Source organism: Triturus cristatus, chromosome 3_1 (genome assembly GCF_964204655.1).
Source record: "Triturus cristatus chromosome 3_1, aTriCri1.1, whole genome shotgun sequence".
NCBI lineage: Eukaryota > Metazoa > Chordata > Amphibia > Caudata > Salamandridae > Triturus > Triturus cristatus.
This window is the reverse complement of record NC_140583.1, coordinates 792,611,641-792,638,626: the sequence shown is the minus strand read 5'-3', so window position 1 is coordinate 792,638,626 and position 26,986 is coordinate 792,611,641. Positions and strand designations below refer to the sequence as shown.

The 26,986-nt window shown below is 48.1% G+C and overlaps 1 protein-coding gene across 5 annotated transcripts in view; it reads left to right on the top strand.

The window, feature by feature from the left end:
* Positions 1 to 327: 327 nt before the first annotated feature.
* Positions 328 to 26,986, top strand: part of MLPH (melanophilin) — a 445,337-nt gene continuing 418,678 nt past the window's right edge. For all 5 annotated transcript variants that reach the window (XM_085645088.1, XM_085645087.1, XM_085645086.1 and 2 more), the window contains exon 1: positions 328 to 462. The gene's annotated coding sequence lies outside the window, so the exon portion shown is untranslated. The remainder of the gene's footprint in view (positions 463 to 26,986) is intronic.

The following is a 26,986-nucleotide window of genomic DNA, read 5'->3' as shown; positions in this document are numbered from 1 at the left end:
TAGGACAGTGACAGAAAGAGATGCAAGCCAAACTCTACCCTCAAAAGGCAAATCGTAAAGCTGGGGAAGTCTGGTAAATAACTGTGTCTGTCTGACTGACTCCTTCCCAGTTCTGCAAGCCCTTCAGCAACTTTGCTGGGTAGAACACCGCCAGGTTTTCCCGCAGCCAGCGGGCCTCTCATCTCTTTCCTGCGCCGCAGGTGGATCTGGGCTAATCCTGCTCTGATCTCCTCTCTGCCCAGTGCCAGCCCTGCCCCATGCGGGCACCGGTCCCGCCCAGAGGAGTGTCCAGGACGCCCCGTCCCTCCCGTTTGTTTGGCTCCAGCAGGGGAAGTGCGTCGCCGTCCAGACTTGGACTAATCGAGCATGTGACGCGGGCGGGTGATGAGAGGGCTCCACTGGGCGCACAAGGAGGCTTTCCTGCCTACGACTCTGCCAGCCGCCGCCTGCCACCGCGCCAAGGTAAGAAAGTGGGGCACGTAAACTACCAACTCTTCTTATCTGTATCCCCGAGCTGCATCCTTTCAATGCAAAGCACTGTCTGCGTATAAGTGGCATTACCCGGGATCTGGGATGGGTCTGTAACTACCACTGCGTTATTATTTCTGACGTCATAGGGACTCTTGCTGTGTAGAACTGGCATCCGTGCGCATTGTCCCCATGCGGGAGATGTTTTCAAACCACAGGCTGTATTATGGTGGAAAAATGAACTCGGTAATAGTAACATATGTTATTTACATGCTTAGGAATCCTGAAGTGCGACAGGAGCGCTATACTAAAGACGTCCAATGTGCTCATTTATTTTAAAAACTGTTTATTGACTGAAGGGTTGAGACTCCATACAAAATACTGATTCAGAACGCCACAGCACACCTTTCACCGCGTTTTTGCCGCATCCAGTCTTTAAATCGTTGAGAATCTCTCGCTCTGTTTCTTGAGCTAACTTCAGAGGAGATATGTGGCAATGCCTGAATCACAGACAATGGTGTTAGTGTACACAAAGAGAAGGTGAGTTTTTGTTCGAAGTCAAGCACAATTAGGAACCAAAACTATATTGCATTTACAAAACAGGTGGAAAAAATGGTTAATTCCCTAAAAAGAAGAGGTTCATAGTTAAGCATTGCAGCAGGGGTTCAAGGCTCAAATCCGAGTAAAGGTCAAGAAAATAAGACATACTGATGCCGGAATGAATGCACAGATTATTGGTCTCATATTTGCATTCATAATTCATATTTTATTTATTGTTTTGTTAGGCACTCGGACTGCCCGGGCAATAGTACAGATCGCTTTATGGGGCTCAGAAGGAAGAGGCAGTGCTCAGGCTGAGTTGTGGTCAGAGGGTGCACATCCACACGACATAAAATACCAGTTGTCTCAGCGAGCTGAAAGCTTGTTGTTGAAAACTGGAGATTTGCAGGTCTTAATCTTGAGTCCTGCAAGGCCGAGTCAGCCTTCCATCCTCTTGAAGGTGGTCAGTTGAGTAATATTGATAATTGTTATTTGTAGTGCTTAGAAATGGCATAAGAGATGTACAAAACAAGTTATTATACTAATCTATGTCAAGTGATGTTAGTCTAAGCAATAAATCTGGAAGAAATGGAAGGTCTGCAGACCTTTTTTGTATTTTCTCAAGTTCGTCTCCAGGTGGACAGTCGAAATGCTGGAACATTGCAAATACAGGGATCTCCACCAACCCACTCGTATCTCCCCCGGTGGAACAAGAATCGATTGTGGGAGGCCGACTTTAGCTGTCACTTGGAATGGTATGGAAGCGGACGCCTTACTAGTGCTGTTCGAGGTACTTAACTTCTAAGGGCGTCAAGGAGACTAGAAGATCTTGACTGCAACTGTGGGGAAGTGTAGCTCACTGGTTAGAGGAGGCATACCCTGAAGCAGAGATCAGACCCGGGACCTGGGTTCGATTCCCGACGCGGCAGGGTCCAGAACCCAATTGTCCATGGACTCGATAATTCTCGTTTCGGTGCCCACTCTAAGCACGAGTTCACACTATGCAGCTCTGGGCAACAAGGCTGCTTAATCTCCACAACGGCCCCCCGCGGCGGGATGCCTGGCTTTCACCTTGGGGATGCCCAGTACGGGTTATCTTACAGGGAAAAACCAGGACGGGTTCCCAATGCAAGCGCCAAGATGCCCGTAGGGTGATAGTTGCGCTCTATAAGTACTCCAATCAATCAATCAACTGTCGGGAACAGAGATAACAGTAATGTTGCTTAAACATGTTTTTACAAATATTCAGAGGGGACGCCTTCCCATTTGTGAATCGGTTACCACCTACTTGAGGTAGGTGGTAAAATGCGAATAATTTGCAACTGCATTTTGGTCGCAAATCATTCACACATACCACTGCGATTCGGTATTAGGAAGAAACACCCTAAACACGCCCCTTCCTAATACCGAATCACAAACCAAATTTGTGATTCTGTAATAGGTTACTGAATCGCAAATAGGGCTTTGTACACGTGAAAAAGCTTTTTTGCGTTCGCAAATGGGTCGATCCGGCAAATTGGCCCATTTGCGACCAAAAAAAGCCTTTGTATATGTGGCCGCAGTGCCATGAAGCCGTCCCAGAGTTCATGGGTAAGTCTTCTCATGCAGCTTACAGAGCAAGGATTGACAGACCTATGGTTCTGTCTTGACTTCTGAAAGCTCAATGTTCACAAGAAAACAGATGCACTCATTTTCCAGTGAGCTCATTGACAAGTTAGGGACTGCTCAGCTCCTGGGTTCATTTGTCTTGAATTGAGGATATTGGCAGCTTGACCTGCCACAAAGACCCAAAGGTGCAAGGATAATGTTCTGTTCCAAATCAGTGAGTGATTAATTCAGTTTTAGGCACCACCCTCTAGGTTAAACAACACATCTGCTATTTTCCATAGGTTGATGAAGATCGTCCTCTCTGGACTGGACACATTATGTATCACCTACCGTGCGAGACACTGTAGCAGTGGTTAATTTGTAAAACAAAATGAGTGCCAGGGCTATCGTCAGGAGGCAGCTTGCTCCAGCCCATTTCTCCTGTTAGCGCCACCTAAAATTGAATCAACTACTAATCATGAAAGTGGGGAGAGGATGTGGCATAGTGGCCAGAGCTGCTGGCTTCGGAGCTGTGGAACCAGGCTTGAGTCTTGGCTCAACATACTATGATTCTGGGCAAATCACCTAATCTCCCCAGGCCTAAATGAATGTGTCCTTAACTGGTGCTCATGAAAAGTGCTGGTGTTGATGATTAAGTGCTGGTGCTGAGCACCGGAACCTACCAGCTCAAATTAGGCACTTCATTGTAATGTTCAGTTCCAGCTGGGAGGACCACTTGCTCTACCTCTGGAGCGTTTTTCAGGGCCTCCAACATACTAATCTCAACATTAAGCCTTCCAAATGCATGTAAAGTAAAAGTCAAAAGAGGCTGGGAATCTACAGCCTTTCCAGGCCAAGCTTAAGATTTTTCTTGACTGTGATCCCCTTGCCACCCAAGCACATGCATGCCCCATCTAGTACCCCGAAGGGCATTGCAAAAACTATTAGCACAACTTTTGAGGAGCACATTTAGTCCTTTGTTGCTCCATTAACTGCACCTCCAGGAAACACCCAGTGAAAGCCTTCCAAACTGATGAATGTCAACATGTGTTCCAGAAGTGGAAAATCTCTTTTTTAATAATGAACATACCTTAGTATCACCTCATTCTCGTCAGCCCTACAGTGTACAGACTGTAGCATCCAACTATGGTCTAGAGCCATACATTGCTTCTCACTCTTGCATGAATACAGGCTCCCAGAAACCAGTATCTCCAAACATTTGATGGCCCACCAAGACCTCTGAAGTGTGGTCCTTATGTGACCCTCACTTCCTTACCATATAGAACCAAAATGCTAGCCACCTTCCACTTGCTCCATCAGCCTTCAAAGCAACAGCCATTCAAATAATTACAGCAGTACTAGCCCCACACACATCCTGAGAACATGGCACCGCCCCTATTGACAGGACAGCTCAGACTTGGAGGAGACACTTACCTGCTGGTCAAGAGAGATACTGGTACCATACTGGTGAGCCATCCATGTGGTCACCCATCCTTGTGTTACACGCTCCCTGCAGCAAAGTGCAAGGAACCATGTACCCTGGACTCTGGGTGCCCTAAGGGGAGCCTGTGTTCAACATCCATCTTGCTCCTGATATGGGGCCACTCTGGGCACCTCCACATTGTAATATCTCCCACCTGGGGGCATTGAAAAGAGACCGTTGACCACCATCACTATGCTAAAGATGGTATCAATCAAGGTCTGCAATGCTGGCCACTTCAACTACATGCAGAATAATTATGGGTTGTCATAGCACAGTGGACACTACCGAGGTCCGGCACAGGTGGGATTGCAAAGAGGCGTAAGAAATTCAGCCATGATTGTCAGGAACAGTATATTGCACCGTTGAGCATCGTGGTGGCTGTTAACATGCAAGTGCCCAATCTACAACGTACCTTAGAAAATTATGACAATTAAATTAAGGAATAGAGACGGCACCCTTTTGTTGTCCTCTGGCTCCTAACCAAAGGCTAGTCAGGTTCGTGGACGACGAGGGCATCGGAAAAGTTTGACGATGACATGAGAAATCAGAACAATATCAAGAAACAACTCACAATTTGTCCAAAGACCTAGGTTGAATTTGCTGACGGAGAAGGGTAAGCAGCAAGGAAAGCTAAAGGGGCAGTGAGATACTGAAGTAAAAGGTCCCAGAGAGTCATTTTCTCACTATTTCCTCCCATTCTAGAGAACTTAATTAATAGGAGCACAATTCCATTCAAAGAGTATCTCCGCCCCACAAGCTAACACTGACTCATCCCTTTCTATGTACATGGCACTATAAGCATCACGAGTAAGGCCCACGGATGACAAGAATTGTAGTTTCACATTGGATTGTGTTAGACCTGGCACCTTGGCGTGAGTTTCCCTTCCACTTTTTGATGGTGTGCCTCGATTGTTTTGCTGGTGTTGTCCGCTCAGGGCACTGCGCCACGGCTAATCCGTGCCGCAGTGCAAGTGCTCCCTAGGTAAAGTGTACCTGTAATTGATGTCCATGATTGGTTTATTGGATTCACTGTCAGTCCCCAGTAAAGTGCACCAGGGGTGCCAGGGCCTGTGAATGCCAATGCTGCTGGTGGGCTGCAGCGCTGGTTGCGCCACCCACGGAAGCGGCCTTGTAAAGTGTGTCTAGGGTGTGCCACCGCAGACCCTGTGCGCGGTCCGGGACCGTCGCGCTGACTGCGCAAGTGCCCCCACTTGCCAGTCCCTAAACCTTCCCTTACCTACATATTAGCCACCCCTCTGGTAGGCCCGAGGGCAGGGTGCATTGTAGGCATAAGGTAGGACATGCCCTGATGTGTGTGGCATGTCTTAGTAGTGAATTACAGCCTTGTCGTTTTTCACTATTGAAGGCTACCTGCTCTCCATAGGCCAGAATGGGCTGCCGGGGTCACGCCAACGCTGTGACCCCAGTGGACTCAGAGAGCATGGTAGAGTGTCAAGTTTGGTATGCCTGAACTCAGAATAATAAAATACTTCTTGTAGTCAAGTTTATTTTAGTATCCTGGGTTTGTAAATACTACTTTTAGAAAGTTAGTATTTACTGACCTGACCATCTCAGTCCGCCTCTGCTGTGTGTATGTGTTCTGCCTGGCAACAGTAAGGAGCAGGGTGGGGGGATCCCCAGAGACAGGTTGGCTGCCAGGTGGTGGGTAGAGAGATTACACCTGGATGGGTGGGAGGAGTACACCTTGACTCTTGAATAGACCTGTGCTCTGCCCCCACAAAGCCGGCGCCACCCCCTGGGGGGCGGCTGATGTCTCTGCCCTGCTGCTGAAAGGAAAGAGCAGAGTCACCATAACCGAGTGCTCCAGAACTGGACTGAGCCAGGCCTAGGCCCCCTGGCGCTAAAGAACAAAAGAATTGGTGTATAAAAGTAGGAGCCTGGCTCCTAAGAAATCAGAATCCTGTTTACCACAAAGAACCTCTGCCCGACTAGAAGGAGAAGAAGACGCTGGAGGAGCTGGCCTGCTGCTTGCCTTGCTGAGAAAGGAGAGGAAGAGACTACTGAAAAGACTTTGCTACTTTGTGCTTGAACATTCTCCAAGGGCTTGATCTGAGCTTGCCCCCTGAACTGAACCCCAGGAACAGTGGGTTCTCTGTGCTTTTGCTCGTCCTCCAATTCGAGCCGTGTGTGCATCCCGCTGGAAAGAGACTGCGCCCCTCATCGTCCCTCCTAGGGCCGTGACACTCAGAAGCTCGCCTGCCTCAAACCCGTGAGAGCCCCGCTCCGTCCCGAGCCGCTCTCTGTCCCCGGGCCAGGCCGCCTGCATCCCTGTCACCGCCTGCTACTGGAGCGCGCTGACCGCGCTATCACCCCTCCCGCCGGAAGCCGTCCGACGACTGTGATCTACGCCGGGTCATCCAGCTGCACTGACTGTGCCCTGTGACCCCGCTTCGCTATCCCCGGACATCTCAGGCCGCGCCGCCCCCGCTGTGGAGACCCTCCTGCACCGCCGTGCTAAAGGGTCGCTGGCCGCGCCTGCCTACGTGCCCACACCTGCTGATTGAGGACCCAAGAACACTTCCCAAGCTGAGAGTCGCACCGACCTGTGCCGACTCTCCACATCACGAAAGAAGTTCCAGTATCGGGCTCGGGGCCCGCAACGCCTTATTTCCCCGTTCGCAGGAAACGATCTCTGTGAGTACTGGAACTACAAGTAAAGAGACTACGAACTATCCATTTGAAGCTACGAACAACGAACATTTGCCCGCTGGACAACCTGGTGGCATAGCGAAAACGTTATTGGTCTTGTGATAAGTCTGTTGAGATATATATACCGTATTTTTACATAAAGAAGCGTATTTTTATATATATCCAAGCCTGGTGTCCGTTTCTGGGGGAATTGATGTATTTACTGTGTGTATGATTGTAAGTGCTTAACCAACAACGCCTGAGGAATCGCCTTGGCTGCTCACGCCACGCACCTAGAGGGTGAGCAAGGGTCATTCGCGAGGGGCTATCCTGCGCCCTGACGTGGAGGAGAGGGTTCCTGCTTGACACAAGGGCAACCTTGCGCCAACCAGAGATCCCCGACTCTAACATTGGTGGCAGCGGTGGGATTTCGGATTTGCACTTGTAATTTGCATACAGTGAATTATTAATCGCCAGATAGTGAGAGCAGACCAAATAACGCAGCCACAGGTTTGTAATTGTTGAACTTTGTTGAGACATCTGCCATTACTGCAACCATGCCTGGCTCGCACTCCGCTGGAAGAGCACTCTCTGTGATTTCTGGAATAGATGAGGTGGATTGGGAGAGACTGGAAGGCTACACGATGGAGCAATTGAAAGGCTACAGTGTACAATTCAGAGTCCCCCATGCTGGATGCAAGAGGAAGCCCCAGTACACCAAGGCGTTGAGAGCCTGGAAGGAGTCCCGAGACCTACGGAATGCGGGGGACATCGTTCCACCCGACAACCTTGAGGAACCCAGCAGAGTCCGGTCGCCAGAGGAGCTGGCAGACAGGGCAGCCGACAGGGCGCATGCAATGGAGATGGCAAAGTTGGCAGGACAAATGGAAATGGAAAAGCAGAAGTTGGCCCTGGAGGCACAACAACGCCAAATGGATCATGATATCAGATTGAAGGAGTTGGAGCTGAAGGCGAAAAGTTTGGACACCGCTCCTTCTGGTGGCAGCACTCCACCAGCGCAGGTAGAGTCCAAGGTGTACATCCCCAAAGACGTAGTAAAGGAGTATTTTAGAAAGGATGACATAGGGCAGTGGTTTAGAGCCTACGAGGTGGCCATGTCCTCACACTGGGTCCCTGAGAAAGACTGGGGAGCGGGGTTGTGGGGAAGGTTCCTTGCTGAAGGGCGTGACACACTGTTAGATTTACCCTTAGATCTCCAAACCTCATACCCCCATATGAAGGAAGCTTTAATGACCAGGTATGGGTTAACTCCTGAGCTATATAGACAGAGGTTCAGGGAGACCAAGAAGATCCCTGAGAGTACGTATGTGGAATATGTGACCTTTTTCTGCAGAGCGCTGGATGGTTGGGTGAAGGGTAGCAAAGTGAGTGATTATCAAGGGCTGCTTGATTTAATTGCATGGGAGCACTTGTCCAGTCAATGTTTTCCTGAGCTACGCCAGCACCTGATTGATAGCAAGCTGTCCAACCCGAGGAAGCTTGCTGAGGAGGCGGACCGCTGGCTCAGCACCAGGGTCCACAAGGGTCAAGTGGGAGACTCCGCCAAAGGTGGGCAGGGTCCCCAGCAGAAGAGTGGGGGGGACAAGGGTAAACAGAAGGGGTTCCAAAAAGGCCCCCAAAGTAATTCCCAAGGGAACCAGCAGAAGGGTTCTCAGCCTCCCCCACCCCCGCAGCAGAACGGGGCCCCGACAGGTAGACCTGTTCCAAAGGGGCCCTTCAATTGTTATAAGTGTGGTGATCCGGGTCACATTGCCTCTGATCCTAAGTGTCGCCTGTTTGGTAAGACCGCACCCACTGGTGCTCCACCCCGGCAAGTAGCTAGTGTTAACTTTGGGGAGGAAGTAGCAGTCCAGGAGGGTGGGGGTCCCGGGCAGATGACCCTAGTCTCGCTAGGAGACAGTGAGATGGTCCCTGTAACCTACCTGCCCTCTAACACTAAGAAATATGGGCAGGTGGTGACCATCAATGGAAAGAAGGTTGAGGCTCTTAGAGATACAGGAGCCAGCGTGACCTCGGTGAGGCAACACCTGGTGTCTCAAGAGCAGATTGTACCCAATGCCTACTGTAGGGTTGTCAATGCTGACAACGTAGAGAGTCGTTGTCCAATGGCTCAAGTTCCCTTTGAGTGGGGGGAGGTCTCTGGTACTCTACAAGTCGCTGTGAGAACTGACATGCCGGTAGACTGTCTGCTAGGGAACGACCTGGAGAGTTCCCCTTGGGAGAAGGTGGAGAAGACCACGCATCTGAGGATGGTGGGTCTACCCGACTGGGCGTGCGTGACCACCCGGTCCATGGCAGCCAGTAGGGGTGTTGAGAGGGTCCTGGAGCCTGAGGAAGAGGTCCAGGAACCGGCCTTAGGGAGAAGGCGCAGGAGGCGCGGGAAACCGGCCCCCGAAGTTCCCACGGCCCAGGAGGAAGTAGACCCTGAGGGGGATGCTCTGGAGCCTACCGGGGAACAGATTGCCGAACTGGGAGATCTGCCTGAGCTGACCCATTGGCAGCAAGAAGGAGGTCCCTCCAGGGAGGAATTCTGCAGGGAGCAGAAAGAATGCCCTTCTCTCGTGGGTATGCGGCAACAGGCTGCAGACCAGGCCAATGGTGTTCAGGCCAAAACACACTACGTGTACTGGGAGAGTGACCTCCTGTATTCCGAGCCTAAGGCTGCTGAACCTGGGTCAGCCCGTGTGCTGGTGGTACCCCAGAAGTTCAGAACCTTCCTACTGGGGCTGGCTCATGATGTGCCGTTAGCAGGACATTTGGGGATGGACAAGACCTATGACAGGCTTGTTACCCACTTTTACTGGCCCCAAATGCACAAGAATTCCGATTCCTACTGCAGAACCTGTCAGACTTGCCAGGCAAGTGGTAAGAGCGGAGGGAAGCATAAGGCTCCTCTGCAACCTTTCCCTGTGGTCGGTACGCCATTCCAACGAGTGGGTATTGATATTGTGGGGCCTCTGGACCCCAAGACAGCCCTGGGCAACAGGTTCATCCTGGTCTTGGTGGACCATGCCACCCGGTACCCTGAAGCCATCCCTCTGAGGACAGTGACGGCCCCCGTGGTGGGACGGGCACTGATGGGAATTTTCTCCCGAGTGGGATTCCCTCTAGAGGTGGTGAGCGACAGGGGGACCAATTTCATATCCACATATATGAAATCCCTGTGGAAGGAGTGTGGGGTAACTTACAAGTTCACCACTCCTTACCACCCCCAAGGAAATGGGTTGGTTGAGAGATTCAACCGAACCCTCAAAGGCATGATCATGGGCCTGGACGGTCCAATGAGGCGTAAGTGGGACGTCCTCTTGCCATGCCTGCTCTTCGCTTACCGAGAGGTGCCGCAGAAGTCCCTAGGATTCAGCCCCTTTGAGCTTCTGTATGGTCACCCGGTAAGAGGACCTCTGAGTTTGGTAAAGGAAGGCTGGGAGCAATCTCCCAGGAAACCTCCCCAGAATGTATATAGTTACATGCTGGCCTTCCGAAACCAGACTCGGCGTTTCAGGCAACTTGCTGAGGCAAATCTGGAAGCCAGCCAGGAGGAGATGAAGCGGTGGTACGACCGGAATGCCACTCTGGTAGAGCTTCCACCTGGACAAAAGGTGTGGGTCTTGGCCCCAGTGGAGCCTTGTGCACTTCAGGATAAGTGGACAGGTCCATTTGAGGTTGTGGAGCGCAAAAGTCCTATCACCTACTTGGTGGACATGCAGACTCCCAGGAACCCTTTGAGGGTCCTACATGTTAACCGCCTTAAGCCCCACTTAGAGAGGACCGAAGTGGGCATGCTGCTGGCCACTGATGATGGAATGGAAGAGGAGACCGAGCCTCTCCCTGACCTCTTAGTGGCCTCTGAGAAAGATGGGTCAGTGGATGGAGTTAACCTCTCACCCACCCTGACGCCCGAACAACAGGAAGACTGCCGCCACTTGCTGGGACAGTTTTCCGACCGATTCTCCCTGGTTCCTGGTGTCACAGATTGGTGCGTCCATGATGTGGACACAGGAGACAGCTTACCTGTGAAGCACAAGGCTTACAGGGTAACTGACAGGGTCAGAGCTTGCATTAAGGAGGAGGTCTCCAAAATGCTTGCGCTAGGGGTGGTTGAGTCCTCCAGCAGTCCTTGGTCCAGCCCCGTGGTCTTGGTCCCAAAGGCTGCTGCGCCGGGAGCCACACCTGAACTCCGGTTCTGTGTGGACTACAGAGGACTCAATTCAGTCACGAAGACTGACGCGCACCCCATCCCCAGAGCTGATGAGCTCATTGATCGGCTGGGGGCTGCCCGGTTCCTCAGTACGTTTGATTTAACGTCGGGGTACTGGCAGATCGCCTTGACCGATGGGGCCAAAGAGAGGTCCGCATTCTCTACACCAGATGGGCACTTCCAGTTCCGAGTCATGCCATTTGGAATGAAGAATGCCCCTGCCACCTTCCAGAGGTTGGTCAACCAGGTACTGGTTGGGCTGGATGCGTTCAGTGCCGCCTACCTAGATGACATCGCAGTGTTCAGCGCCACCTGGCCTGAACACCTGCGCCACCTCTGGGAAGTGTTGATGGCGCTGCGCCGAGCAGGCCTCACGATCAAGGCAAGCAAGTGCCAGATCGGGCAGGGTTCCGTGGTGTACTTGGGACACCAAGTGGGGAGTGGCAAGGTGGCACCCTTGCAACCCAAAATTGAAACCATCCTGGCTTGGGAACCCCCCAAGACGCAGACCGCAGTGAGGGCCTTCCTGGGGCTCACTGGGTACTACAGGAGGTTTGTCAAGGGCTATGGAACGATCGTTGCCCCCTTGACAGAGCTGACTTCGAAGAAGCAGCCCAGGAACGTGATTTGGACTGACACCTGTCAGAAAGCTTTCGACACCCTGAAGACTGCCATGTGCACGGCGCCCGTGCTCTTGGCCCCTGACTTCTCCAAGGAATTCCTAGTCCAGACAGACGCTTCAGAGCATGGTGTAGGGGCTGTTCTCTCACAGATGACTGAGGAGGGCTGGGACCAACCCGTAGCCTTCATCAGTAGGAGGTTACTTCCACGGGAAAGTAGGTGGAGTGCAATTGAGCGAGAAGCATTTGCTGTGGTCTGGGCGCTGAAGAAGCTAAGACCCTACTTGTTTGGGTCTCACTTCCGGGTTCAGACGGACCACAGGCCCCTCAGATGGTTGATGCAAATGAGGGGTGAAAACCCGAAGCTGTTGAGGTGGTCCATCTCCCTACAGGGTATGGACTTTACGGTGGAACACCGTCCTGGTACAGATCACGCCAACGCTGACGGTCTGTCCAGGTATTTCCGCCTTAGTGACGAGGAACCCCCTGGGCAAGGGTAGTTCTCCCCACATTTCAGCTGGAGGGGACACGTGTTAGACCTGGCACCTTGGCGTGAGTTTCCCTTCCACTTTTTGATGGTGTGCCTCGATTGTTTTGCTGGTGTTGTCCGCTCAGGGCACTGCGCCACGGCTAATCCGTGCCGCAGTGCAAGTGCTCCCTAGGTAAAGTGTACCTGTAATTGATGTCCATGATTGGTTTATTGGATTCACTGTCAGTCCCCAGTAAAGTGCACCAGGGGTGCCAGGGCCTGTGAATGCCAATGCTGCTGGTGGGCTGCAGCGCTGGTTGCGCCACCCACGGAAGCGGCCTTGTAAAGTGTGTCTAGGGTGTGCCACCGCAGACCCTGTGCGCGGTCCGGGACCGTCGCGCTGACTGCGCAAGTGCCCCCACTTGCCAGTCCCTAAACCTTCCCTTACCTACATATTAGCCACCCCTCTGGTAGGCCCGAGGGCAGGGTGCATTGTAGGCATAAGGTAGGACATGCCCTGATGTGTGTGGCATGTCTTAGTAGTGAATTACAGCCTTGTCGTTTTTCACTATTGAAGGCTACCTGCTCTCCATAGGCCAGAATGGGCTGCCGGGGTCACGCCAACGCTGTGACCCCAGTGGACTCAGAGAGCATGGTAGAGTGTCAAGTTTGGTATGCCTGAACTCAGAATAATAAAATACTTCTTGTAGTCAAGTTTATTTTAGTATCCTGGGTTTGTAAATACTACTTTTAGAAAGTTAGTATTTACTGACCTGACCATCTCAGTCCGCCTCTGCTGTGTGTATGTGTTCTGCCTGGCAACAGTAAGGAGCAGGGTGGGGGGATCCCCAGAGACAGGTTGGCTGCCAGGTGGTGGGTAGAGAGATTACACCTGGATGGGTGGGAGGAGTACACCTTGACTCTTGAATAGACCTGTGCTCTGCCCCCACAAAGCCGGCGCCACCCCCTGGGGGGCGGCTGATGTCTCTGCCCTGCTGCTGAAAGGAAAGAGCAGAGTCACCATAACCGAGTGCTCCAGAACTGGACTGAGCCAGGCCTAGGCCCCCTGGCGCTAAAGAACAAAAGAATTGGTGTATAAAAGTAGGAGCCTGGCTCCTAAGAAATCAGAATCCTGTTTACCACAAAGAACCTCTGCCCGACTAGAAGGAGAAGAAGACGCTGGAGGAGCTGGCCTGCTGCTTGCCTTGCTGAGAAAGGAGAGGAAGAGACTACTGAAAAGACTTTGCTACTTTGTGCTTGAACATTCTCCAAGGGCTTGATCTGAGCTTGCCCCCTGAACTGAACCCCAGGAACAGTGGGTTCTCTGTGCTTTTGCTCGTCCTCCAATTCGAGCCGTGTGTGCATCCCGCTGGAAAGAGACTGCGCCCCTCATCGTCCCTCCTAGGGCCGTGACACTCAGAAGCTCGCCTGCCTCAAACCCGTGAGAGCCCCGCTCCGTCCCGAGCCGCTCTCTGTCCCCGGGCCAGGCCGCCTGCATCCCTGTCACCGCCTGCTACTGGAGCGCGCTGACCGCGCTATCACCCCTCCCGCCGGAAGCCGTCCGACGACTGTGATCTACGCCGGGTCATCCAGCTGCACTGACTGTGCCCTGTGACCCCGCTTCGCTATCCCCGGACATCTCAGGCCGCGCCGCCCCCGCTGTGGAGACCCTCCTGCACCGCCGTGCTAAAGGGTCGCTGGCCGCGCCTGCCTACGTGCCCACACCTGCTGATTGAGGACCCAAGAACACTTCCCAAGCTGAGAGTCGCACCGACCTGTGCCGACTCTCCACATCACGAAAGAAGTTCCAGTATCGGGCTCGGGGCCCGCAACGCCTTATTTCCCCGTTCGCAGGAAACGATCTCTGTGAGTACTGGAACTACAAGTAAAGAGACTACGAACTATCCATTTGAAGCTACGAACAACGAACATTTGCCCGCTGGACAACCTGGTGGCATAGCGAAAACGTTATTGGTCTTGTGATAAGTCTGTTGAGATATATATACCGTATTTTTACATAAAGAAGCGTATTTTTATATATATCCAAGCCTGGTGTCCGTTTCTGGGGGAATTGATGTATTTACTGTGTGTATGATTGTAAGTGCTTAACCAACAACGCCTGAGGAATCGCCTTGGCTGCTCACGCCACGCACCTAGAGGGTGAGCAAGGGTCATTCGCGAGGGGCTATCCTGCGCCCTGACGTGGAGGAGAGGGTTCCTGCTTGACACAAGGGCAACCTTGCGCCAACCAGAGATCCCCGACTCTAACAGATTGCATGAGCTAATGGAGTTGTGAGGAAGCAGTAGCCCTCACCCTTTTGTCTGACGTCATTTCTCCTTAAGAGTTATGGCCAGACCTTTCTAGTTTTCTTTTCTGTGTTCCATTTGTGCTGTGCTATCGATCTCATGTATATTAGAACTTACAGTAAATGTTAATTTTGAAAGAAAAAACCTATAACTGGAAAATCATGTATCTTAACTTTGGTAAGGTGTGATCTGTGGCATTTGGCAGCAACATTCACACCACCTCCCACGAGCGAGGCAAACGCTTGACTACTCAGCCACAGCGGCCACTGGCGAGTCAAAGAAGTAATGGAATCCTGAGTAAAAATTACAGCCATAGCATCCAGAGTCCTAGGCTAGCAGGGAGAACATGCAGGATGACCTTTGAACCTGCACAGAATGATAAGGTTCTCTGTAGATCAAGGATAAGATGAGCTGCAGAGGTTCATGCCCTCTGAAACTACCGTATTTGTCTTGGCTCTGAGGCCACCGTAGGTGCCTGTGCTGGGTCAGCAGCACTGGGAAGATTTCACAGAGGAAGGATAGTTGGTAGAATCTTGTTCACTCTGAGGGACTTATTTATGAGGCCGTGCGTCACTTTTATGCCATCGGTGCGTCACTTTTTGTGACGCACCGGCGGCATAAAAAATGCACCCTATTTACAAAGTGATGCATCTAAGCATATGCGTCACTTTGTAAACCCCTGCGTCACATTATACCTGCACCAGGTATAATGTATGCAGGGTGGGCCGAGCTGCCAGATATCAGAGGGGCATACTAGCACGGACGTCAGCCAGAGAGACCTAAAAAAAGCTTGCTAGCGGCTAGCAAAAAAATTGCTGTTTTAAACCATTTTGTAAAAGTCAGTCATGACCCATGTTCCGCATCTATTGGTGGGAATATATGACGTTACAACGCAAACAATTACTATGCATGCCTTTACAACACGTTTTTTAGAAACTACCATTAAAACGCATACCATTACAATGCATAACATTACAACGCATAATACTTTTGGGGCAACAGTGGGGTAAGTGTTGAATAGTGTAGGGGTAAACATTACTATTCCCACTCCAGTGAGTGTAACAGTAGGGAAGTGTTGGATAATGTAGGGATAAAAATTACTATTCCCACTCCAGTGAGTGCAACAGTAGGGTAAGTGTTGGATAGTGTAGCGGTAAAAATACTATCCCCATATACCCCAAAACCCATACCCACCCTAAAACTAAAAAATCCCCATTACTTACCTTATAATGCGTTGTAATGGCATGTATTGTAATGGCATGCATTGTAGTGAGATGCGTTGTAATGGCATGCGTTGTAATGGCATGCGATGCCAAGGCAGCTGCGTTGTAACAGCTGCGTTGTAAAGGTAGTGCGTTGTAATAATTGCATTGTAATGATTGTTTCCCATTGGTGGACAAGCGTGAGGCACTCCGTCACATTCTGACCATTGCTCATATATTCTGATGCAGATCTTGGTGTCACCAGCACAGACACAGGAGTTGCTAGAATGGTTTCTATGGGTGAACGATAGGAGGTCATGTGGGCGTTGAAGAGAACAAATCCCAGTGCCGATACATAATGGCACGCAGCACACCACTTGTGACATCAGTGACCTGGGAGAAGCAGATTAATGGCTAGCAATGGAGTTTCACTGCAGAGCAGCCAATCCGCTTCTGTTAGGAGACTTTACCCATTGCTGGGAATTATAGGGTGACCAGAATTTCAAAGCCAAACCCCGGGACATTTAAAAAAAATAGAAGAAGGACTACAATGTTGCTTCAAACGAGCGCAGAGAATGATGGCGCTCCTCGGCAGAGAATCACAAAACAGGCAGTAAGAACATAGTTCTAATGGAATTTTTAAAACCAGTAGCATATCTCTTAATTACATTGCTTTCTTATAACAGCTGCTAACTATCCCTGCTTTGGCATCACCCACCGTTTTCAGTCGAACCTCTCTAAAAACCGGGACATACGCTAGATTTCCCGAAATGTGCCAGGACAACTGGTGAAACCCAGGACTGTCCCGACAAAACCTGCCCTGTTGATAAGACGTTCCTCATTAACGTGCGCGGGCAGTTTGGAGTCCGCAGCATGGACGCAAACCTCGCGGCGTGTCTGGAATTCTCGAGGCAGGTGTCCTGGGAGTCCAGCTCTGAGGGGACGCCTGTGGAAACAGAGTTGTACAGTGCAAGTATTTGGTGAATAAACATCTCTGAGTCAGCTTCTGTGGAAGAATGCATATCCGGGAACAGAAAAATGAAATATATATCAGATCCAGCATGAGGGAGTGTCTTAACCTCACCTGTAACAATTTCTGCCATAAAACGCATGTTATATTTACCTTGTGGAGGAGTGGTTGCGAGAACGAGTGTACCACACCTAAGCTCTGTTATTCTCAACGTGAAGTGTGCCACGTGATAGTGGCGGGTAAGAAACAACAGCCTTTCCATCTGTGGTAAGAAATACCTCAGATGGTGCAAAAATGCAGTTTTACCTGTACCCAACCGTCACCACCCTATAGCTCTAACAGTTTTTTTCCCTTTTGAGTTTAAAAGTGTGACCCGAAGTCATTTTATCATTGCTGCCTCTCTAGAACGAACGTCTATAATCGATCTGAATATTAAAGTATTTCTCACGCATTTAAAGTACGCATTTTTCTCAGAAATGTTGTAAGATTTTAAAACTAAAACACGACCTGGAGTTAGTCAGGCTTTTTTTCTTTGGTCCCGCCAATCAAAGTATGTTTTGGGTATGGTTACATTTGGTACATTAAAAAGGAGTTTTTGGTCTGCTTCTGGTTTTGCTCAGTGCTCAAACCAAGAAGTACGTGTTCACCACGGGACCGAGAGAGAGAAATAAACTGAGTCATCAAGTGACGGTTAGAAGGTCAATGCGTGCGCGCGCCCACAATCTGCATTTCACACGTCCCTAATCCTGGCTTGCTGCCAGCAGTTCGTGGGGCCTCTTTTAGAAGGACAATGAGTTTCTGGCCACTGCCATTTTAATGACAATGAATATTCACCTGTTACTAGTGTGTGGCCCCAGAGTTCTACAAGTGCCTTGAATCCTCAGCTTTTATGGCGGTGGTGCTTTGGTGCTACTGCTGACCTGAGCATGCTTGTCCTTTGATCCCTCGATATTAATATTAGCGTTCTGGTTTTGTCCTGACCATATGCAAAGAACAGCACTCCGTTTAATGGCAGAAGGATTTCTGTCTGCTTCCAATATTGGGTGTCCTGTATTCTAGTTTTATTGCCAGCGGAGCCCAGGCCTGCTACCTTGGGTAAGGATTACCTTCTGTGTCTGTGGCCTTTCCTTCAATTCAATGCAGTTCTGGCCTAGTTACCCGTAACCCTTGGTTTTAATTTAAGTGCCGTCCAGGCTCGTTGGCAGTCAATTTCTTGACCTCTGCTGAGATCAGGCAGGGCTCAAGTCCGAAAACAAGCTTTGGCATAGCCAATAGGTCTCGCCTTTGGGACCTTTAAAGTGTTTAGCCATGCAGCACAAACATACACAGGAAGGAAGGACACTGCAAAATGAAAACACACCAAAAACCAAGGCCACCTCAACCTGCAATCCTTCCAAGGTCGAGAACACTGGTACCACCTAGTAGCAGAGACGGCAGCTCGGAAGAGAACTGTGCGGCGTGGAGGAAGAACATGCATTTCGGACGTTTTGTTTAGTCTGCTCAAACAGGCAGCTGGTTGCGGTGGCCATGTTTTATGTCTTGTAAAAATACTTTTGTTCGATGACGACTGGAGTAATCAGTCGGGGGGTTACATATAGCCTGTCAGGGCTTTAAGTGGGCCGGGTCTCACTGGGTCTGAGCACCCGCAGTTTTTTTAAGGAGGCCTCGAAACGGATCTCTATCGGGCTCTGTTTTGTGCCCTGGCAATGGCAAGGGCAAGTTTTTTCAGTATTGTATAGAACGAGCCATAGTTGCTGCTTATTTATCTTATGCAACTAACAACCATTGACAAGGCAATAGTCCTGACTTGTTGTAGGAATGATGTTACTTGTGTCATATATCTAGATGCAATGAGAGAAACAGCAAAATACAAGTTGGGCGACACACTATGCTAAGAACAGTTTTTTTGCGTAAATGTTTTTAAGCAACGCCCTTAATTACATTGGCCACGCCCCTTTGAGGGACCCGCCAGTTTTTTCATCCCACTTAAAGCCCTGTAGCCTGTTATCTCTATTAAGTACGCTAAAAGATATCCCTTTGTTGTGAAATTGTCACGTGATACCATTTAGCCTGTAGGGGAAGCTGGGGGTGGAGATTACACTTGTCCCTGGCTGTACTTACAGTTCTGCGCTGGGTGTTCGTTCCACCCTCGGCCATATACATTGGTCACTGGACTTTATAAGCACGCCCTCCAGGTTCTCAAAAAATAAAAAACGTCTTCAGTGTCCACCACGTATGTACTTACAACTTGTTATGTTCACTCTGCGCTGAAAGACAGCACCGCAGATCTCAACGACCTTGTGCATCACATTGTTAAGCACAATACAGTAAGTCATCGGAATTTATAAATCCGCCCCTTCTGTTTCTCAGAAAAAGTCACCGTTGAACTCCACCCCTTGCGCGTACTTGCGGCTCGTCACTTTGATTTTAAGTACAACTCCCTAGAACGTAGTTGACAATGCGCACTTCAGTGGCCATGATGAAGTTTTGCTATTGAATTGCTATACCGTTCAAAAATTTAAGCAGAAAATAAAAAAAAGACAGACCATGATCACTTGCGGCTCGTCACTGTGATTTTAAATACAACTCACCAGAACGTAGTTGACAATGCGCACTACAGTGGCCATGATGAAGTTTTGCTATTGAATTGCTATACAGTTCATATATTTAAGCAGGAAATAAAAAAAAGACAGGCCATGATCGTTTTGAAGCGTGCCAAGTCTTCTTTTACATTCCACAACAAGCCTGTGAGAGGTGCGTGCGCACGCGTGCTCTGCTCGTTCCCGAGACCCATAGGCCATGGAAGTGAACGTTCACAGAAAAGGTGGGACATACCCCCGCCTTTAGCCATTTGCGTGCTTTCATTTTTGAAAGCCACACGCAAAGGCCAATGGAATGTGTGGGAGGAGCCCAACCCACACGGAGAAGTCTCCTGGAAGTCTGGAGTGATTCCAAGAAGCCCTCTCCTAGGGCAGTGCATGCGCGCTGTGCTAGGCTCGACCTAAAAAGAAGTTGCGTACTCAGCAGGTTAGGAAGAATGGGTGTGACAGCACCATGTGTGATATCACCATGTGTGACACCACAGGAAGTGACATCACCATGTATGACATCACAGGAAGTGACCACACAGCCTGTTTCATCACACCTTACATCACAGGAAGTGGTATTACAACCCAAGACCTCACATGAAGTGACATTGAATCTTAAGACCTCACATAAGTTTAGTAGCTCTATCACGATGAAGTGCATTACAATATTTAAAAACTAAAATTTTGCATTGGGATTGTGTCAAAATATTGACACTACTCTGATGAAAAATCTGGGCCTCAATTTATACATTAAAAAAGAAAAAGTGCCACAAGGAAATTGGCAACAAAGAAAAACATGGTAGTAAATCTGTTCTGCGTAATTGGTTGCAATGTCTGTATTTTAAAATATCTTATTGAGTTAAGGCACCTGCTGTAAGAGATCTTTGTGTGGCAGTTTATTCTCAGGGAATAATAATAATGGTAAAGTAACTCTGGAGGATAACCTATTTTATTCTCAGGGAATAATAATAATGGTAAAGTAACTCTGGAGGATAACCTATTTTATTCTCAGGGAATAATAATAATGGTAAAGTAACTCTGGATGATAACCTATTTGCCAGTGAGATTTGTGTTTTGCCCAGTCCTTGTTTTGAATCAAAGTAAAATAGAAGGTTAATATGTCTCATGCAAAGCACATTATGTAACACGCCGTTTACAGATTTTTATTTTACGTAAATGGGTAAGTGGGTTACTGCTTTTAAGGCAGAGATCTTTTTGTTACTTGCAGTTTATAAATTGTCATCCTTCTAATATAGCATAGTAAACTATGAAGGACATGTGGCTCCCACACATTGTAACTCTTACTGTCTCATGTAACACATCATTTATATTGATGTAAACATATTTGATTTACTGTCGATGTTTAATCTGTGTTTGTTATGTAAAGTGCTCTGACACCCTGCATTGGGATGAGTAGTGCCAAAGCGCTATAAATGAAATAAAACTAAATATTGGTATTTGGATTATTGTTTGTGTAAATCTTAGGGTGCCCAACACATCTGACATTATTACACTGCATGCATATCTCTTGTATACAGGGACTGAAGAACGTCAAAAGCATTTCTCTCGTAAGTACCTGGCAAGCGATAAAATGTGAGCCTTGGTTTCTCCTCCATTGCATCTAGGTGTGAGGCACCCGATAGCTCCCAGACAAGAATACGCTAACAATAAGAGGCCTAATGGCCCCTTAACTCCGGCTTTTGTTATGGGGAAGTTGGAATCTGATAAGCCCCTTCCCCACCTGCATCTTGCTGCTCCACCTGCATCTTGCTGCTCAGAAGGCAAGCAGACAAGATGCAGGCGCTGCTGAAAATGTCCCAGTGTCTGAAAATTACACAGGGACAAGTTTAGCATATTTCTATGAATTCCGGGAGAAGTAGGGAAGGAACGCGGCACTCCGCTGAAAGTGCCCAGCTTTGCAGCAGAGTAGACTACCCTCTGAAAATAGTGGGTAGACGGCGTCTACCCGTGTTGACCCTTGACTCTAGCTCTGAGATCAGGCCTTCAATGTAAACAACAATGGAGGTATGATATGCTGTCAGAGTGTGGTGCCCGCAGTTTACAGACAGCAGGGTTCTGGTTTGCTGTAAGTGTCTATAGTCTGCAGTTTTACTGACAGCAGGGTTCTGATTTGCTGCCCGTGTCTGGTTTGCTGTCAGCCAGGCCTTTGAGCGTAATGCAGAAAGTTGAGGGGTTTCTCTAAAAGGGGCATTGCCTATGTATTAAAGGGCGTAGCTTGAACACATTAACTACATTTCAGTGATTTCCATAGTGTGCCACCTGACTGGTATTTTGGTACCTTTCGGAGCTGTCTGTTATTGCATCCTGATACATTTATTTATTTAGAGAATGTTTTATAGCGTGAACATGACCCTTGCAGGTATCAGAGTGCTTTATGACACGACAACTGACATACATCCTAAAGCATATATCCATCTGGAGAGAGTGCAGGATTAAAACCTCAAGCACAGCATCCCTTAGAAGAATATATCACACCACAGGTGCTTGTGTCATCAGAAATTACTCTTGATAGGGGCCTAGGTCGAAAGCAGGTATCCTAAAGATATGACTAGGTCACCTCACCCACTTATTCTTGTAGCATGGTTCATAATTGGCGACCTATTTACACCAAGGTAGGTAGATACCAAAGTGGGGGAGTTCACATAAAATCAACAGGACAATTGCAAGGATCCAGCCACATAAAAAATATCTTGTGGTATACTCCTTAGGGAATTTCCACTTTATTAACGGGATACCCCAGATATGATTATAAAGGTTTCGTATGCATGATAAATGAGATATTATGAACCATCCATCCACTTATATCTTTTCTACATGTTTTGATCTTTCATTATGCCCATACGGGTCAACTGCCTTCATCAGGGTTATACTGTTGTTGGTGTCTCTGCTTACGTTTCACTTATTCCATGCCTCGCACTAAGGAATGTGAATAGTGTTTCCTGACTTGCTTGGTAGTATTATGGAACCTGCAGAGGCATGAAGATGAAAATGCTTATTTGTAATTGACTTGCAATTGGTGGATTTTCAAGTTGCTAGTTTGCCAATACCCATGCTGAGTATGCTGGTGTTTTAATACAGCAAGAACCTCTCTTGATAGAAGTAGAGCATCATGCTTGATAGACTCGTTGCGGCTATTTCAAACACCCACAGAATGCCAGTCTCTTAAGAATGTTGTCAAAATGATTTGTCATGATCAATATATTATTGGGTAAATCATCTCACAATGTGGAAATCATCATGCAACATATATGTGCTTTCTTGGGATATCTGGGGTACCCCGTCAATAAAGTGGAAATTCCCCATGGAGTAAACCCAAAAACATTTTTAATGAAGCTGGATCCCTGCAATTGTCCAATTGATTTTACTTGGACTCCAGCACATTGTTTGAGTCCAGCACAATGGTATCTACCTATCTTAGTGTGGAAAGGTGACTGATGATAAAGCTTAGCAAACACATGGAGATGATGGATGGAGCGCTGAAACCTTTCAGACACTCACCCCTAGTCACAGATCTGGGTTGAATCCATCATTGTTCTTTAGCTCACTTCACCACCCCAGTTCAGACACAGCTATATACAAATCAGTTTTGACCCTGTGCCTCATGGGAATAGTCCAGCCTGAACTGCCAAGCAATGTCTTCCCTGGACCGGAAACAAGCATCCCAGATCTGTGAATGGGGGTGAGTGTTTGAAAAGTTTCAGCCCTCCGTCCATCATCTCCTTGTGTTTACTTTGTTCGCCCTAAGTTGGCAGGGTATGCCCAGACATGGGTCCCTTGCTCACTTTGCCACTGGATTCAAGCTAGCTTGGCTGATGAGAGCTGTTAGCCCGAAACTGGTCCCAGGATGCTTGTTTCCGGTCCAGGGAAGACATGGCTTGGCAGTTCGGGCTGGACTGTTCCCATGTGGCACATGGTCAAGACTGATTTGCATATAGCTGTGTCTTAACTGGGGTGGCAAAGTGAGCTAAAGAAAGATGATGGATTCAACCCAGATCTGTGACTGGGGGTGAGCGTTTGAAAAGTTTCAGCACTCCATCCATCATCTCCTTCTGTTTGCTGATGATGAAGCATGCCACAAGACTTGGTCTATCTTTTGGATTCCTGAAGTGCTTGGAAATCCTGGTGGGTAGCTACGCGCTATATAAGCATTCAATAATAATAATATTACCTGCAATCAGACTAGGAACCTATCAGGTGTCCTTTGTAATAAGCCAAGCATTTGTGGTGTGATATATACACCTTAATCCACCAGGGCTATTATCTTTGCCAATAGTTATTAGCTGTTTAAGATAAATAAGTAGCAATTATTTAATTGTAAATTATCAATATTGAAAGTTTTTCGTATCTGGAGTTCATTGAGACTGTGAATTAAACATTACTGAAGTCTGTTGAAGAGGTAGCGGTCTTCATATTGTCTCAATCGCTCCCGTTATTCTCGTTCTACACGCTGTTTCTCTCCACATCCCAGATATCTGCATATCTTACACCTCATTTCTTTCCTCATCAGTACCTTTTTCACTCTCTCCTGACACGAGGCACCCACTCACCTGCAAGCACGGCATTTTATTTTATTTTTGCCTTGTCAATATTTTGCAATAGTGAACCTTCCTTCACACATTTGTGCATAATTACAATTCTAAATAAAAAATTGCCTATTGCTCTGTGTGCTCAGCACAGAGGCCAATAATTACTTGGCCAGGTATTCTGAACAGTATAAACAAAAGAGGTATGCAGTTCCTAATTAGTGATGCAGGCGGAAGTAAGTGATCTCACAGGTGAACCCTCGTGTGTGGATATTCACATGGGCAGGAGAAGGGATTCCTCCTTTGGAAAGAGACCCTAACACACCCAACAAGCATCATTGGGTCTGCTCCTACTCGGGTCGACGCTGCAATACCCGATCAGGCGCCCGTAACGGGGCCTACTTAGTGGAGATCTTTATTCCTTAAGCCGTTGGGTGCAGTGCATGTGAGGGCCCTAGTGTATGATAAGAGTGTAGGTGGTGATACTGTGTATGAGTGTGAATTAAAACAGGGATTAGTGATCCACTCAAAATAATTTTAATGAATTGTGGTCACTACCCTGGTTAAAACTAGAAAAACGCACACTCCCACTCTAAGGTATGTGCGACTATGTGCTGGTGTAATAGGTCGACATGTTTCTTGCCTGTTATCTATTGATGGCAATTCCTCAGGAACAGAAATGGATCTACCCACACTTTTTGGTGATGGTCAGGACCTCAATTAAGTACATACATGACCACCCGTACATCACCCTAAAAAGTGGTACTGGCAGATCTATACCCCAACCCTATTCGAGTTATGGGTTAACGACATCGTGTGCTGGTAGAGGCCGACACTATAGTGTAGGGTCAGTTTAAGGCATGGGGGACCTTCCGTATCCCTACCCCTGTGCTCTACCAGACCGGGTCCATGGATTCTGAATATCTTTTTGACCCACTGAAAGGCACTGGGAGAAACTCGGACTGTCTACAACATTCATTCCGGTCTCTCAATTGTGGCTGGTGATAAACATAGCTGGATTTAGTCAGCTACGAACACACGGAAGCAATTGAATTGTAGACCAGGCGACTGACACCAACGGGTCAGCGCCTCGTTGAGGGTTACTATTGAAGTAACAACTAAAATTAGAAGATTCTGCCTTCCTTATCAAAAGGCTAGACAAAATTTCGACACAAGAGTGATCTAAACCTTAGGAATCTATATTTCGTCAGATTCCTCTATAACAAGAAGATTTATATCCCAAACTGACACGTTTGGATAAAGATAAACGAAAGTCTGGTCAGATTCATTCATCCACCATACTGGATCCTACATGGACGTATGTATGAGCTAAACTGTCCCCAGAAACACAGTCCTGATGAGACCCAGTATCTAGAACGGGTCGAAACGCCGTCGACAATACATATAGAGACAGCTTGGATTGAATTATTGTAAAAATTGTATAAAGTCTGTCCTTATAATTTTCCAATAACCTTTTTAAGTCTTTCACTTTGTCACATAATAAGTGGTTATGGTTCTTTCACTTGGGGTCACAAATCACTGTTAATGTTAGGTATATTTGTATCTTTTTGTATATGGATAATAAGTCCGCGACATAGAAATTGTGTATTAAATAAACCCACCTCGGCTGAGGTTTGGTAGATTCTGAAAGGAAAAAGGGTTTTTTGTGAGGGCTCATTGTAAATACTATTTTCTGAGTGTTATTGTTTACTAGGTCATTCTTTATGATTAATTCAAAAGCAACGACAGATGTTGCACATGAGAGACCAATGTTTATAAATGAGTTCCTTGTGAATATTGTTTTCTGTACTGTGTACTTACCCGGTTCACAAGGACATAAGGGTTGCTCTTGTTACTTAAAATAAATGGTGATAAACACTAGCAGATTATTCAGTTTAAAGTATGCTCGAGATAAGAGGAATATAGTACACACCAAAAAAATGCAGAATCACTACGGTCTAGAAATAGCTAACACTCTTAGGTAATGCAATGTAAACTAAGACTTATCAAATAGAAACAGGAATTAAATTGCTCACATGGATTAACTCAACTTTTTGTATATTAATTGCTCAGATATTTGTAAGTGTTATTTGACAGCAAAGTTAAGGAGGTGAATACAGGGCCGATCAGTTAATGTTTTTAATTACTACCGGTTCTGAGACCCGAAGGGACCCAACCCACTTATAGCCCTGTTGTCAGTGTCTGGTGTCTGCAGTTTTACTGACAGCAGGACTCTGTTTCTCTGTTCTGCTGTCTGCAGTTTTACTTTTAGCAGGGTTCTGGTTTGCTGCCCGTGTCTGTTGTCCGCAGTTCTACTGACAGCAGGATTCTGGTTCGCTCCCCTTGTCTGGTACTTTGGTACTTACACGTTTACAGACGGCAGGGTTCTGGTTTGCTGTCAGTGTCTGGTGTCCACAGTTTTATTGTCATCAGGGTTTTGGTTTGCTGCCAGTGTTTGGTGCCTACACTTCTACTGATCGCAGAATTCTGATTTACTGCCTGTATCCGGCACCCTCAGATCTACTGATAGCAGGGTTCTGGTTTGCTTTCAGTGTGTGCGATTTGACTGACAGGGTTCTGATTTGCTGTGTGTGTCTGGTGTCCACACTTTTTTTGACAGAAGGGGTTTGGTTTGCTGCCAGTGTCTGGTGTCCACAGGTTTACTGACAGCAGGGTTCTGGTTTGCTGTCCGATCCTGGTGCCCCGTTTTACTGACAGTAGGGTTCTGGTTTGCTGTCTGTGTCTGGTGTCCACACTTTTTTTGACAGATGGGGTTTGGTTTGCTGCCAGTGTCTGGTGTTCACAGTTTTACTGACAGCAGGTTTCTGGTTTGCTGTCGGATCCTGGTGCCCCCAGATTTACTGACAGCAGGGTTCTGGTTTGCGGTCATTGTGTGCAGTTTTACTGAGAGCCGGGTTCTGATTTGCTGTTGGAGCCTGGTGCCCCCAGTTTTACTGACAGGAGGAGGGTTCTGGTTTGCTGTCAGTGTCTGGGGTCCACAGTTTTATTGACAGCAGGGTTTTGGTTGGCTGCTCGTGTCTGGTGCCTACACTTCTGCTGATCTCAGGATTCTGATGTGCTGCCCACGTCTGGCACCCTCAGCTGTGCTGACAGCAGGGTTCTGGGTTTCTGTCGGAGCCTGGTGCCCCCAATTTACTGACAGCAGGGTTCTGGTTTGCTGTCATTGTGTGCAGTTTTACTGAGAGCTGGGAGCTGGGTTCTGGTTTGCTGTTGGAGCCTGGTTCCCCAGATTTACTCACAGCAGTGTTCTGGTTTGCTGTCATTGTGTGCAGTTTTACTGAGAGATCGGTTCTGATTTGCAGTCGGAGCCTGGTGCCCC